At 42.3% G+C, this 16,179-nt stretch overlaps 1 protein-coding gene across 1 annotated transcript in view; it reads right to left on the bottom strand.

Annotated features, from left to right (window-relative positions):
• NCOA3 (nuclear receptor coactivator 3) overlaps positions 1 to 8,723 on the bottom strand; it is a 198,032-nt gene extending 189,309 nt beyond the window's left edge. Inside the window, exon 1 of the mRNA XM_008574771.1 lies at positions 8,680 to 8,723. The gene's annotated coding sequence lies outside the window, so the exon portion shown is untranslated. The remainder of the gene's footprint in view (positions 1 to 8,679) is intronic.
• Positions 8,724 to 16,179: the final 7,456 nt, after the last annotated feature.

Genomic DNA, 16,179 nt, shown 5'->3' with positions numbered 1-16,179 from the left:
CGGGAGCGCCGCCGCACTTCCCAAGCGGCGCACTATCCAGTGCGCCACCGGGCCAGCCCGAGGAATGATTTTAAAGCTATAAAGTGACACTACTTTTTAATCTATAAGATTAGCTAAATGAAAAAAAAATTGAAAATACAGTGTGTTACTGGGGTTCAGAGAAAATGGCACTATCAATTGGACTCAGGTTTGGATACAATTAACAGAGACATGATGAATTGATGGCTTAAATGACATAGAACTCCACTCCCACTGCTTCACTTGACTAGCCTTAAAAAAATTTGGGGGGAGGGCGGGGAGGAGAAGGGGTAGACTAACGGGTACAAAGCTATGCTGTCTACCCTGAGTGATCATTGTGCAGTGTATGCATGTATTGAAACAGCACACTGTACCCCACAAATATGTAGAAGTATGTGCTAAAATAAAAAAAATTTTAAATTAATGAGATAGTTTATTTCTCTTCTCATGCAAAGGAAGTCTGTAGGTCAGCTGTCTAGGGCTGGTAAGTTGGGTACATCTTCCTTCAGAACCTGGTTTCTGTCAGTTTGTCTGCATCTAGTACTCCATTCTCAAAGTCACACGAGTCAAGATAGTGGCTGGAATGCCATCCATCATATTGGCACTCCTGGCAGTAGAAAGTGGGGAAGGCAAGAGAAGGGTATGCCCTTTCCTTTCTGGAAGCCCCTATGCACTTCCACTTACATCTCATTGGCTAGAACTTAATCACATGACTATTTCTAACTGCAAGGGAAGCTGGGAAATTTAACATTTGTTATAGGTGGCAATGTGCTAGAGTAAAAATGGGAATTCTGTTAATATGTAAAAAGGCAAGAAATGGATATTGGGAAGTAATTAGGCATTCTTATACATTATTGGCAGGAGCATAAATTGGTACAACTTTTATATTCTTCACAATTGCTTTCCAATAAATGTCTTCATTTGATTCTTGCTGCATTCATTATCAGTCCTGTTTTTCAGATAAGGAAACAGGCTACAACAGATGAAATAACTCACCCAGGGACACTGTATTTGTAAGGATTCTTGACAGCAAGTGGCAGAAACCTAAATCAAATTGGCTTATGAAAAGAGAATTCAAAGGCTCATCTGATTGCAAGAGTACAGGTAACACCTGCTTCAGGTACGGATGGATCCAGAGACTCACACAGTGAAATCATTACTCTCTTCCTGTCTCTTGGTTCTTTTCCTTCGTGTTCATTTCATTCTTATATAAGTACCATGCGCTAACCGATTACGCCACTGGAGCTTCTCATTTCATTCTTAGTTAGGCTTTCCCCATGTGGTGACCAACCAAGGCCCACAGCAGATACAACCCTACATCTCACTGCTAAGTAATTGTGGTAGAAAAAGAACAGCTTTTGGGCCAGCCCCTGGCTCACTTGGGAGACTGTGGTGCTGATAACACCAAGGCCATGGGTTCGGATCCCATATAGGGATGGCCAGTTAGCTCACTGGGTGAGTGTGGTGCTGACAACACCAAGCCAAGGGTTAAGATCCCCTTACTGGTCATCTTTTAAAAAAAAAAGAAAGAAAGAAAGAAAAAGAACAGCTTTTTCTAGTATTTCTAGACAACACCACAGAACCAACCCTTAATGGACTGCTTTGGGTCACGCGTCTGACTCTGAGCCAGCCACTGGGGCCAGAGATAAGCTATGCTGGGGACTACCCAGACCTGGGTCACTTGCTTATTCCTGGAGCCCAAGAGTGGGAGTCAGTTCCACCAGAACCACAGAGAGCAGGTGAGGAAGGGGAAATTCCCCCAGGAAGTCTGGAGTGTTGTTTCCAGAGGAGGAGGAGTTGCTAGGTAGACAGATCTGCAAATATCTACTACAGTCATGTGGTGAGTTTGAGCAGGGCTACACCAGGAGCCCACAGTTTCCCTATGCTCAGCTCACAGTGCATCACAACTACCCCAGCTCTTTCTGTTGCCTAGGAACTCCCATTTAAGAAATCACAAAACGTAAACACAGACTAAAGGAGAAGTAACAGAGAAGTGTATGTGAAGGGGAGAGATTCACAAAACATTCAACTTTTGGACTTTGTTACCATATTCACCTTTTCAAAAAAGTTTTTAAACCTGATGAATGACATTCCAAAGGACTGAAATAATTTGCAGATGTGATCAAGGAAATGGTGTCAGTAATCTTTAAGAAATTGTGGGGAATGGGAACAGCTGGAAGACCAGAGTTGGGCAAATGTACACAATTTTTTTTTTTTTTTAAGATGACTGGTAAGGGGATCTTAACCCTTGATTTGGTGTTATCAGCACCAACTCTCCCGATTGAGCCACGGGCCGGCTCATATATATATAATTTTTAAAAGCTGAATCCCAAATCCTGCAGACCGACTGGTTGGATGGTGACTCTTCCACCTCTTCCTCCTCTCTTTGCTCCTGCTGCTTCTGTTTCTTTTCTTTTTTTTAAGAAAGTTTTACTGCTATGGAATTTATGTCATAATTTCCCTCCTTTAAATGTACAGTTTTGTTTTTTTTTTTTCCTTTTTTGTCTTTTTTACTGACCGGTAACGGAATCGCAACCCTTGGTGTTGCGCCCGCACCGCGCTCAGCCAGTGAGCGGGAACCAGTCTCCACATGGGATCCGAACCCTCGGCGGGAGCGCCGCTGCGCTCCCAAGCAGCGCACTCTCCAGTGTGCCACTGGGCCGGCCCGTACAGTTTGTTTTTATTAAAATTTTAATATAATGCAGTTTTTTCATCACCTCAGTAGGACCCCCCCCCAGGCCTATTTACCATTAATCCCTATTCCCACCGCTAGCCCCAGTCAACCACTAATCTACTTTATGCCTTTATAGAGTTGCCTTTTCTAGACATTTTCTTTTTTGGAAGGGGCATCGAGGGAGGGTTGCTGGCCAATAAGGATCCAAACCCTTGATCTTGGTGTTATCAATACCACACTTTAACCAACCACTACTTCTTTTGAGGGAAATATTTTTATTGGTTCTAAAAGCAAGATATTCAATGGTCAAAAGTGGAAATGATACAGAAGTAAATGATTTTGGTCAAGGAGGATGGTACAAGGAGACTGTCTAAATGAAATATGGTGCAACTGTACAGTATGGCCATATTATCATTAAAATAAATGTGGTTAAGGTATATGTACTGATGTAGAAAGTTGCCTACAAAATATATTTGCAAATTTAAAAAGCAGATTGTAGGGCCGGCCCAGTGGCACACTGGAGAGTGCGCTGCTTGGGAGCGCAGCGGCGCTCCCGCCGAGGATTCGGATCCCATGTGGAGACCGGTTCCCGCTCACTGGCTGAGCGCGGTGCGGGCGCAACACCGAGGGTTGCGATCCCGTTACTGGTCAGTAAAAAAGACAAAAAGGAAAAAAAAAAAAAGCAGATTGTAAAACAACACAGTACTAAGCAGGACTCTTTTGGTTGCAGGTGACCACACACACACATGCACAGTGGTTTTCTAACCTCAGGTCTCTCTACTTTCCAAACCATCTTTAAAAACAGATACAAAAATAAAAACTTCAGGTCTCAATCATTAGTGGGTTGTGAAATTAATTTGGTGGGTTATGGCCAATATTGTATTTAGAAGTAGACTAGATTAAAACAGAATAGAAAATAATGGAATGAGATAGAAAATATCAGAATGCACTGAATGACACATATTGAAACCAATACTTTTATTTCAGCATGTGTGTATATATGTATATACTGGGTCATAGTATAAAATATATATTTTTTACTGTGGATCATTATCCAAAAGGTTGAAAATACAGCTATTGACTGTCATATTAGTACCTGACTTTTTTTTTTTTTTTTTTGTCCTTTTTGAGACCGGCCACACCACGCTCAGCCAGTGAGCACTGTGAGCGCACCGGTCATCCCTATATAGGATCTGAACCCTCTGAACCCGCGGCGGGAGCGCTGCTGTGCTCCCAGCGCCGCACTCTCCCGAGTGCGCCACGGGCTCAGCCCAGTACCTGACTTTTTATATGGGTTTATTTTCTCTCATAAAAACAAAAACTAAACTTTCAGAGGTAGTTTCCTTTTACATTTATTTTATTAGTGATTTAAAAAACTGTAAGACTGGGCCGGCCCCATGGCTCACTCGGGAGCGTGCGGTGCTGACAACACCAAGGCCACGGGTTCGGATCCTATATAGGGATGGCCGGTTTGCTCACTGGGTGAGCGTGGTGCTGACAACACCAAGTCAAGGGTTAAGATCCCCTTACCGGTCATCTTTTAAAAAAAATAAAAATAAAAATAAAAATAAAAAACTGTAAGACTGATCTTCCCACCATCAAAACAAGAAAAACAAAAAGCTTTGATTTAGTCTTAGTAAAAATTAAAAGAAATCCTAGGTCATCTTGGTTTTTTGCTAACATCAAGTACTTTGAATTTTTGGTAAAATAAGGGAAAGGGGGTTAGGATACATTTTCATTTTGGTGGCCTCACCTGCATAGTAAACAGGGAGACCCGACAGGTGGGGTAAAGACCTTATTAAGTTTAGAGAGGATCTGGCTTTTCTAATGTTCTCTAAGAAGAAGCAACAAAATTTCCGATTTATTTTTGAGTTCTTCATAAGCCATTTAATTTTTTAAAAGTCCTCACGGAATGGTCATTCAATATTAAATAAGAACTTTCTATTTCTAGAAGCATGTGGAGGATTGTTTTGTTCTTTCATTTAGAACAAGGATCTGCAAGCTATTTATGTAAAGGACCAGTTAATAAATATTTTAGGTTTTTTGGGCCCTCTGTTGCAATGACTCAACTCTGCAGTTGTAGGGCCAAAGCACCATAGACAAAATGTAAATGAGTGAACAGTCTGTATTCTAATTAGACTTTATTTGTGGACATTGAAATTTAAATTTTATATAATTTTCATGTGTCACAAAATATTATTTTTCTTTTGATTTTTTTCAACCACTTAAAAATGTAAAAATTGTTCTCAGCTCACTGGCCGTGCAAAGAATAAGTGTGTGGTGCAAAGAGGAATCTGTTTACCTTCTAAAGCTTTTATTTTTATCTAGTTTTCTGAATAGATAATGATTTTACCATGGTTCAGAATTCAAAAGATCCAAAGAAAAATATCTTCCCCACCCTGTCCCTTAGCCACACAATTCCCTACCCCAGAAATAAGTAATGGGTCCAGTTTCTTGTGGATATTTCCAGAGATTGTCCATGAATATACACAGAAATTATTTATATACATGTATATTTTTTTCTTACAAACTCATACTGTTCTGAACCTTGCTTTCTTCACTTCATTGTGGAAGTCATTGTATAGCAGGACGTAGAGAGTTACCTTGTTAGTTTTTCAGCTCATAGTATTCCATTGTATAGATCAGGTATCAGCAAACTGAAGCCCATGGGCCAAATCTGGCCACTGCCCGTTATTTGTAAATAAAGTTTTATTGAAACAGAGTCATGCCTACTTGCTTACATATTGTATATGACTCCTTTTGAGTTACAGCTGCAGAGTTGAGTAGTTGTACCAGAGACCTCTTGGCCTGCAGAGCCTAGAACATGCAATATATAGCACTTAATGGAAAAAGTTTGCTCACTTCAAGTATAGGTGTTCTACAGTTTATTCAACCATCACTGACCATGAACATTTAGTATATTTCCAAGCTTTTGTGGTTACAAATAATGCTGCAGTGCATAACCTGCTCTTGTGTAGTTTTCCATGTATGCACTTTCTCACACATAGAATAAGTCCTAGAAGTGGAATTGCTGGGTCAAAAGGCATGTGCATTTGTAATTTTGATAGAAATTGTCAAATCATCTCCAAAGAGATTATATGAACTTACATATACTCCCACTAGCAATAATTGAAAGCAATAAATTTCTCAACACACTTGCTGACTTAGTGTATTATCAGGCTTTTTGATCTTTGTCAAACTGGTAAGTTAAAAATGGCATGTCAGTATAATTTTAATTTTTCTTATTGTGAATGTTTTCCTTTCCTAGGGCTGCAATGACAAATTACCAAAAACTTGGTGTGGCTTTAGATGACAGAAATTTATTCTTTCACAGTTCTGGAAGCTAGAGGACCAAAATCAAAGTGTCAGCAGGGCTATAATCTCTTGCCGCTTCTGTCCCCAGGTGACTGTCAGCAATTTTTTGTTGTTCCTTGGCTTGTAGATGCATGACTCCAATCTCTGTCTCCATCTTCACCTTGCCTTCTCCCCTGTGGGTCTGTGTCTCTGTGTCCAGATTTCTTTCTTCTTATAAAGACACCAGTCATATTGAATTTAGAGTTCACCCTAATCCAGTATGATCTTATTTTTGCAGATTACATCTACAAAGATTCTATTTCCATATAAGGTCATATTCAGAGGTCTGAGTAGCCATGAATTTGGGGAAGACAATATTCAACTCAGTGCAGTGAGTGAAGTTGGAATCTGTTCCCTTTTTAAGTTGCAAATGAACTGTGTTAATCATACCTATCACTATTTTGATAGCACAGGCTTGTCTTACAGTTAGAAGTTTTCAGTCTCCCAGGTCTATTCTTTCTTCTAACCCAACAAACAACTCAAATAAAAATGGTGGCTCCAACAGATTTGATCCAAAACACAATACAATGTGTAGCCGGATTTTATCCACGACTGAATTTCCTCTGTGGAAAGCACATTTGGGCATCTAGAGAAGATGAAACCGATATCTGATGAATTGAATTGAAATGTGAAGAAAAGAAGTTTTCCTCTAAAACAATAACAGCTAACATTATTATAATGATAATATTATTACATGACATTTATGAGTGTTTACTAAGAACAGTCACTTTTCTAAGCCCTTTAAGTGCATTAATTCAGTTAAGTTTTTTTTTTTTTTTTTTTTTAAAGATGACCGGTAAGGGGATCTTAACCCTTGACTTGGTGTTGTCAGCACCACGCTCACCCAGTGTGCAAACCGGCCATCCCTATATGGGATCCGAACCCGTGGCCTTGGTGTTATCAGCACCGCACTCTCCCGAGTGAGCCACAGGCCAGCCCAAATTCAGTTAAGTTTTTACAGAGGAAGAAACTGAGGCACAAGGACATGTAGCTCAGAAGTGGCAGAGGCAGGATTTAGACCCAGGAGATCTGACTCCAGGCCACTCTGCTAAACTTTATAAATAAACCTAAAAAGGAGGGAGGAATTTTTCAACCTTGGAACTAAGAGGTTTCCCCCAACCTACCTTTGTTAGATTTTAAAATGTTAGACAACAAATATGACATAGTACTCAGCCTCTGATTTCAAACAGTTACTTACTATTAAGGTCTCCCTCTCTCTCTCTTTCTCTCTCTCTCCACTTTTCCTCTACCCCAAGTTGCTATTTCAGATCAGAGAGATTAAAAAGCCATAAATAACTTTTCTATGAATTATTCTACAGGAGGTTCAACTTGATCAGACCCTGTTTGTCAGTAGTGAGGCAAAAACAAACCCGTACGAAACCCACGTCAGGGTTGCTTGGTACGAAGATGAGAAACAGGTCAGTTCCAGAGAGACAAGACGCTAGGCAGAGAGTATTTAAACCACAGCATTAAAGAAACGGCGAGCTTCTTTCCCCTACATTTTTTTATATAATGCACTACTGGGGGAAAAAAAAAATAGAGACACCTGAAGTATTGGATGTTCAATAATGTACTTATGTGTTACAAGGGAGTTTCCAGTTTCAATGCTAGAAAATATGTCACAAATCCTCTTGAGGTAGTATACACAGTGATATGTTTTCAGCATTTATACAAGTTCCTTAATTGAAACTGGTTGACTGGCTTAAGCAAAACAGCTTCAGACAAAGACCATACAATGTTTTTACACTCAATTATTTTTTTTGAGCACCTACTATAGGTGGGGAGGGAGGGAAGGGAAAAGGGAGGAAGACAGACTTTTCAAGCTTTTCCTGATCATTTATTCCATTGAATGAATGTGCTGTGAGTTGGAGCCACAGTTCCTGCAAATTAAGAGCAGTGGTGCAGACCAGAGTGGCTCTGCCACTTCCTAGCTGTGTGACTTTGAGAAAGTTACTTAACTTCTCTGTGCCTCAGATTCCTCATCAGTAAGTGGGTAGAATAATATCTCCCTACAGATATATGATACATAATGTTATTTTATATTTTAGAAACATAATATACATACGATGTATATATACAATATATAACATAAATACAGTACATAATGTACAGCATATATAATATATACACATACGTATATACACAGTATTTATCATGTTTATATACAGGGAATAATATATGATGATATTTTATATATAATGTTAATATTTATATTAGTATATAAATATTATGTATATGTTATAAAATACATTATATGTATAATACACACTATATAATATGTATATAATATGTTTAATACTTAGTATGTAATATGTTTAATAATAGATAAATATATAATAAGTACACAAATATATATTATATATAAACTATGTAGTGTCTGGCATATAGCAATGGCTCAATTAATGCTTATTACTATTATTATTATTATTATTGGTATAGCGTGAGCTCTACACCAGACCTCAACCCTCTAACCTCCCTAACTGTCCCATGTTGTTAGAAATGGACCATCACACTGAGAGATGACCTTGTCCCAACCACAATCCTTGTATGGGTCCTTTATCTAGCATCCATATTTTTATCCAAAGAAAAGAGTTTTCTGAGCACAAAGGCCTTTCTGCAGCCCTGTTAAATACCTGCAGTTGAAATGTCTGCATGTTCGGATTTGCTGGCCATCTTCCAGGCAGGAACGTTGGAAGACAAGCACCTCCATAAGGTATGCAGCATAGGAACAATGAAGGGAAAGGAATTGAGTTAATACCATTAGGTTTCACATTCTATGAATGTTTCTTCTGTTCCTTCAGCTATAGAAACACATATGGGGTAGGCATGGGGGGAGGAAAGTCAGAGGTCATGGGGACATTGTGGTGTTCACAAAGCCCAATAACAAGAAGGTCATGAAGTTCAGTGCTCTGAGCACCCTTTTTGGAGTGGGGCGACAGTTACAATCTTAGCTCCACATCTTACCTGCTGTGGGACCTTTGGTAGGTCACTTACCCCCTCTGAGCCTTACTCTTTGTCTTGGATCAGTCACCGTGGGGAACAGACTCTGGGAGGGAGAGTTGCACACAGAATGTTCACTGGGGAGTGCTCTTGAAAACAACACCTATGAAAGGGTGAGGGAAGAACGATTGGTCAAAGGAATAATTCACAGTGCAATCTCAATGAAGGCTTCTGGGATGACTCTCAGAGATACTCTGAACTCAGGCTGGGGGCTGGGCCTTCGTGTCCCTGCATCAACCAGGCATTGAATACAACAGTGGTTCTTAATGCAGAAAGGGTGACAAGTTTTGCCTCCCAGGGGACACTTGGCAATGTCTGGAGATATTTTTGATTGTCGCAATAGGAGGAGGGGTACTGCTGGCATCTACTGGGTAGAGGCCAGAAATGCTGCTCACCATCCTACACTGCACCAGACAGTCCCCACTACAAAGAAGTAATGTCAACAGTGCTGAGGTTTCTCAGGGATAAAGGCTGCTCTCAGAGAGAACTCATAATCTTGGACAAGACAGCTTCCTTTAGCTAAGGGCAATTTCTGAAGAAGGACTCATCAGAAATGTGAGTCATCGGCAGCCAACGCTCCCGGCAGCTGGGGAAGAATGACGGGGTCCCGAAGAGGAAATGTGGGCAGCGAATTACAGCACTCACTATACTCTTTTTTTAAAAATCCATTTTTAATTACACTTCTGAAGAAGGACTCATCAGAAATGTGAGTCATCGGCAGCCAACGCTCCCGGCAGCTGGGGGAAGAATGACGGGGTCCCAAAGAGGAAATGTGGGCAGCGAATTACAGCACTCACTATACTCTTTTTTTAAAAATCCATTTTTAATTACATAAATAATACTGGAATCCTATCTCCTCATAAAAATTTAAATGAATGATCTAGATTAGGGTTTTTCAACCTGGCACTGTTGACATTTTAGGCCAGATAACCCTCTGTTGTGGGGGACTGTCCTGCGCATTGTAGGGTATTTAGCAGCACCCCTGACTTCTAGCCATTAGATGCCAGTAGATCCGCCCACCCCCCCATCTTGCCCATTTGTGACAACCAAAAATATCTCCAGACATCGCCCAGTGTCCCCTGGAGAGCAAAATTGCTCCTGGTGGTGAATCACTCTTCTAGATAATTCTAAAATAGTCTTTGACTACAATTCCTGGTCTCAGGTCCTTCCCCAGAAGTAACCACTATTATAGCTTTGAGGCGATATTCCTATTATAGGAATTCTTCCAGAATTCTTAGCATGTATTTATATAGATATATATGTAACCATGGAAAGTGTATTGTATTTTGTTCTGTTTTCTTAACATAAATATAAATACTATACATATATTTTTCTACAAATACTTTTTCACTCAGAAACTTTTTTTTTTTTTTTTCCAAAGATGACCAGTAAGGGGATCTTAACCCTTGACTTGGTATTGTCAGCACCACACTCTCCCAAGTGAGCCACGGGCCGGCCCTTTACTCAGAAACTTGTGACATTAGTATGTGCAGATCTACTTCCTCTGTTTCAACTGCTGCCTGACAAAGTAGTAGCATTAGCTGGCTCCTCAATAGCCATCGCCTTATTTTTTTTTTTGGAAAATGCTTGAAGTTTCATTCTGATTACCACACCTCCCCTGCATTGCCCATGTCACTTGGGGAAGTCTGAGAGCATGCCCAGCTCTCAGGGTGAGCATACATAACAGACCCAATCTAATCCCCATAAGCCAGTCTCCCAGCTGCAATTATTAGGCCAAGGATGGGCACATGGCTCAGTTTAAACCAATGAAAGCCAATGAGATCTTCTGGGACATCTGAGAAGGAAATTCTCTCTCCCTCCCTGAACATGACTGAAGAATCATGTAACTTCCAGAGCTGTGGCAGCTATACTGTAATCGTGGGGTTGGAAGCCAGCTTTTGTTTCTAGCTGTTACCACAAGAGACAGACCAAACAAATTGAGAGAAACCTTGTTCTTGATGACATCATCAAGCCACTGAACCATACCCACCGTGCAGCCCATTCTTCCACAGACTTTCCAGATTTGTGAGCAATTGCCCCCTCAGTCTGAATTAGATTTTCTGTTATGTTCAACCTAATGTATTCTTAATGATCCCATAATCCACAACATGGATATACCATAACTTATATAACCATTTTCCTATGAATGGACATTTGTTTCCCATATTTCACTTTAACAATGCACTTTTGAATTCAGATTTTTCTCCTTAAATTTCTTGACTTTGGATGATAAACAGATCACTCATTCATTCCAAAAACATTTTGAATGTTTACTATACGCTATAGACACTGAGGATACAGAGGTCTGAACACGATCAGACTTCTGTTCTCAGGGACCTTTAATTCTTATTCAGTCAATAACAAACAAAAATATAAAATACAGGGCCGGCCCGGTGGTGCACTGCTACAGTGAGCCGCTTGGGAGCGTGGCGGCGCTCCCGCCGAGGGTTCGGATCCCACATACAGACCGGCCGCTCACTGGCTGAGCGAGGTGCGGGAGCGATACCGAGGGTTGCGATCCGTTGCCAGTCACGAAAAAAGACAAAAAAAAGAAAAAAAAAAAAATATATATATATATAAAATACAGGTTAGCTCAGTTGTTAGACTGCAGCTTTATAACACCAGGGTCATGGGTTCGGATCCCAATACTGGCCCATCCACCAAAAAAAAAAAGTCTATATATGTATATGAATACAATATAAAATAACATTACAAAGCATATAAAATAATGTCATATAACATAACAATATATATTGCATGATATCATAACTGTTAAGTCTATGGGCAAAATGATTGACTTTTGCCAGTCATGGTTTTTTGGGTCTAAGCTTCATGCTACTTGAAGGCTCTATTTTCTAGGAGGAAGTCAGCTGAGAAATCTGAGTATAGTTGGCCCTCTTTACATAAGATCAAACACCCAGTTGCTTAGAACAGCCTCTAGGGTGGTTATGTTTCAGGAACTGACTGCAGGTTAAAAGCTCCCAGGGAGGTGAGATCTCCATGTCAGACCATTAATGCTTGTTAGCACGCTCCCTTTTTATGAACATGGCTAGGGAATGGCTTACTAATTCCCTCTTTCATTAAGCCTGATCATCATTATTAATTAACACAGCTGCTATGGAAATGTAATCGGAGCATTTCTGAGTCAAAGATAGATTAAAACGAGTTTAAGGAAAGGCTTTCAAATCGGAAGCCCTAGTGGCCATTGCTCTGTTGAAGGTGACAGGAAAATGTTAACTCCATGAGGGCACTAGTTTGGAAGTGGAGAAGGTTAAGCCAGGACTCTGTGCTGTTGCACTGAAAGGAATTGATGTATGTCTGGGGCTGTTGTTTATTGCTTATATTTCATTTTTCTCCAGGCTATTAAGCTCTTGACATTAAAAAATAGTTCAGTTTACTCTTTTGTCTGGAAAACGATTGTGCAGTTACGTCAAATTTTTTAATACGTTTTGGACATGTTCCTCCCTTCTCCCCATCGATACCACCAGTGCCACTACTCAGTCCTTAACTGTTGTTGGGATTTTAGGGGTGCTAATATGCAACATCTTCTTCACTCACTCGAATTCAGAAGTGACTGAAAGACAAATGTTGGTCTCAGCGAGAACAAATGATCACCATTATCCCTGATAAAGCTGATTGGAAAAATGGCTTTTGGTGTATCTGTTATCAGATTAGGCTCCTGGGTCCCAAAGTCATAGAAATGAACAATGTACCCAGCAGTAAAGCAAGCAACGCTTTATTAAAAGAGGAAATAGGGCCGGCCTGTGGCTCACTCGGGAGAGTGTGGTGCTGATAACACCAAGGCTACGGGTTCGGATCCCATATAGGGATGGCCGGTTACTCACTGGGTGAGCATGGTGCTGACAACACCAAGTCAAGGGTTAAGATCCCCTTACCGGTCAAAAAAAAAAAAAAAAAAAAAGAGGAAATACACTTATGCATCAGAGGGGTAGCTACAGGAAAGCTAGTCCCTTGAGGGGAGCTGTTCAGCATCTTTTGTAGGGAAAGGAGTTAAGCGGTGCAGGCCAGCGTCACTGGAGATGGCCCATTCTGTTCTTCCTGGTTGTATCATGGGTGTAGGGATACCATAGGCACTCAAGCGGGGGGCACTCCCTGGCAATATGGCGCCCTTCGGGGTTCTTCTCCGCAGTAACCAAGCCCGTCGGCGCCAAAACCCAGGCCCGCCGGCGCCAAACCTCAACCAGTCACAGGTCAAGGCTCACCTCCCGCCCAGCCCTGTCCAATTAGCTACCGCCCAGTCCACCCCCTATCCACACCCTGAACGCAGCTCCCTATAAATATATGCGCAGTCCTTGAACAAAGCGGAACTTCTCTGGTGAACTGTCAGCCCGGGTCTCGCGTGTCTCCTTCATCCGTGCCTCCTTCAATGGGCACATGCTCAGTTAGAGCTTTGGTCTTTGTGTCTGCTCAGTAGGTCCAAGATGGTGGTGGTGTTCATTATCGTCACCCCAGAAGGGTCATTGTATCGGTCACCTTGAAGCTTTGTGTGCATGCGGGAATTCCGAAAGGGGTCTTAAGGTTAATCTATAACTTAATTTTTACAATTAAAGTAAACAAGCATTGGGGAGGGGTTTTGCAACTCAGTGAATACTGTTCCTCTCTTATCTTAATTTACTTTATCAGTGCAGACCATGAGATAATCATCTGCCCTGGGGGGGGTCTCATGACTGAAGAGTGGAAAATTGACTAAATGTCCTCTGCAGGGAAAATGGAGTCAGTTTGGTTTACAGGCCTTGCCCTATTCTGTCTCGTGGACAAGCGAGCTTGCAGGCACTTCATCCCTGAATGTGAGTAACCTTGTTCATTGGATAGGGTACTGCCAAGGTCATTGATAGATAAGCCCTGAATCTTGGTTGTTTCACACAATAGAAGCTTAGTTCTTGTTCCTATAAATTCCACAATAGGAGTTCCTGATGGAGCATCTCCCCCAACCAAGTGCACGTTCAGGAATCCATGTTCCTAATAGATCTGCAACATAACCAGCGCCACTTTAGACAACCTGAGTACAAAATGGTGCTGCCCACCTCCTCCCCTCCCCTCTGCCTTCCCTTTATGAGAAGCCTCCTGACTTAAACAGAAACCCCTTTTGCTTCCGCAAGGACACAGTTCTCCACCCTGATCCACATTAGCATAATGACCCTCCTTGATGGTATCACCCAGCTCTTGGTGCCAACACACCAATGTAAGCTCTACCATCCCCATACCTGGTGCTGTCCCCCATTTTCAGGGTAGCCCTGGGCTGCCTGCTACTTTGAGCACAGCCCACATTTTTCTTTAATAAAGCTTGAACAGTACTCAGCATCTTGGCTCGCTTTCTTTCATTATGGTGCCGAGACCCAGGAAGGGTTTTGGCCGACGTGGACAATCCCCTCTCTGGGGGTGATTGGCCCTCGGCTGCCCTTCCTGGACCTGCCAGAACCGGGTACCCTTGGGACTCTCTCTCCTTTTGTCATTTCAGGCCAATGCATACAACACTGGCCTCAATTCAGGGTGAGTGAGTGGGTCTGTTCTGCCTACACCTACGGTTCCCCCAACTACTCTCTCTTTACGACTCAGGTCTCTACGAAAGCCCAGGCACCTGGCCGAGAGAACCCTTCTCGTGTCCCCCAGCTATTGAAGGACGCTTCATTAGCTGGTTGGTGGGCTTTTTTCTGTCAAAAAGAAGGTGGGCAACAGAGAGGACACTCTTTGTTGGCACGCTTCTTCTACCAGGACTGACTGCCCTTTCTCACCATCTAAATGGGATCCTCACAATCTAAACCTCCACGCTCTACGCCCTTGGGCTGTCTCCTGGCCAATTTCTTGGCCTCCAGGGAGACATTGAACCTAAATGTCTCATTTTCTACTGTACTCCAGGCTCTATGCCTCTGGGCTGTCTCCTGGCCAATTTCTCAGCCTCCAGAGAGATATTAAAACTCAAACGCCTCATTACAGTGGATCCCAGTGGCCACAAGATGGCACTCGATTTAGACACTCACCAAAATGGCAAAAGCTGTAGAGATTCCTTGTTCAGGCCTTTTCCTATCTCTGAAAGCATTCTTCTCTCTGTCAAAACTGTCCTATGTCTCAAATTCTCCTAACTCAGGCTTGACCTCTCCTTCTAGACTCGGATCAATCTTCTGATGCGTCAGCCCTCCACATTTCTCTCTCTTCCCCACACTTGGCCTCCAGATGCTTGTCCTCAGCCCAACTCCTCCCCTTCTCCCCATTCATCAGGTAACAACCCCGTCTCAGCTCTGGCTTTTTATAGCCTTTCTGTGAAGTGGCTGGGATGGAAGGAATTATCTGAGTCCATGTACAGGGAGCAGGTCTGGATGGTGGCTCAGGTACCTGCTCGAAATAATAGGCGGCCTGTGGGAGCTGTTGCTGTTCCTTGCACGGACCCAAATCTGGCTGGGGATCAGTATCTCCAGGATAACATGATCACACACCTACTTCATGGCCTCCAAAAGGCTACTCACAAGTCAGTCAATTATGACAAGCTTAGAGAGATCACACAGAGACCCACTGAAAATCCCAGCAAGTTCTAACCTGCCTCTCTGAGGCTTTACATGAATACACACGTATAGACCCAAACTCTCCTGCAGGCATGGCCCTCTTACACTCTCATTTCATTATCCAATCAGCCCCTGATATTCAAAAAACTGTAAAAGAGATCAGGCCAAATATCAGCTCCTGGATAATGCCATCCAAGGCTCACATACTCCAAAGCTGCCTACCTCTAGGGGCAAGCCACCCAGGAACTGCTTCAAATGCAGTCACCTGGGCCACTCAGCATGGGCCTGTCATAACCTGTCCTCACTGCAAATGGCCAGGTCACTGGGGAATTGACTGTGCCACTCACCAGAGAGGGAGTGGCCCAGTCCCCAACCTACAGCCTTTGGCTTCATGGCCCTCTCTACCGGAGCTTCTCGGCTTTGCCCAGGAGGACTGATGATGCCCAGGGCCTGAGGCCCCCATGGAGATCACCATGCATGAGCCCACGGTAACTCACCTCATAGCAGGTAAGCCAATCTCTTTTGTCATTTACTTTATCCTTCCTAACTATGCAGGACCAACAACCCCATCCTCTATCACAATAGTAGGGGTCACGGGATCAGAATACTGCCCAC

This window comes from Galeopterus variegatus, unplaced genomic scaffold (genome assembly GCF_000696425.1).
Source record: "Galeopterus variegatus unplaced genomic scaffold, G_variegatus-3.0.2 Scaffold1101, whole genome shotgun sequence".
NCBI classification, from domain to species: Eukaryota; Metazoa; Chordata; class Mammalia; order Dermoptera; family Cynocephalidae; genus Galeopterus; species Galeopterus variegatus.
This window is presented reverse-complemented; position numbering and strand designations above follow the sequence as displayed.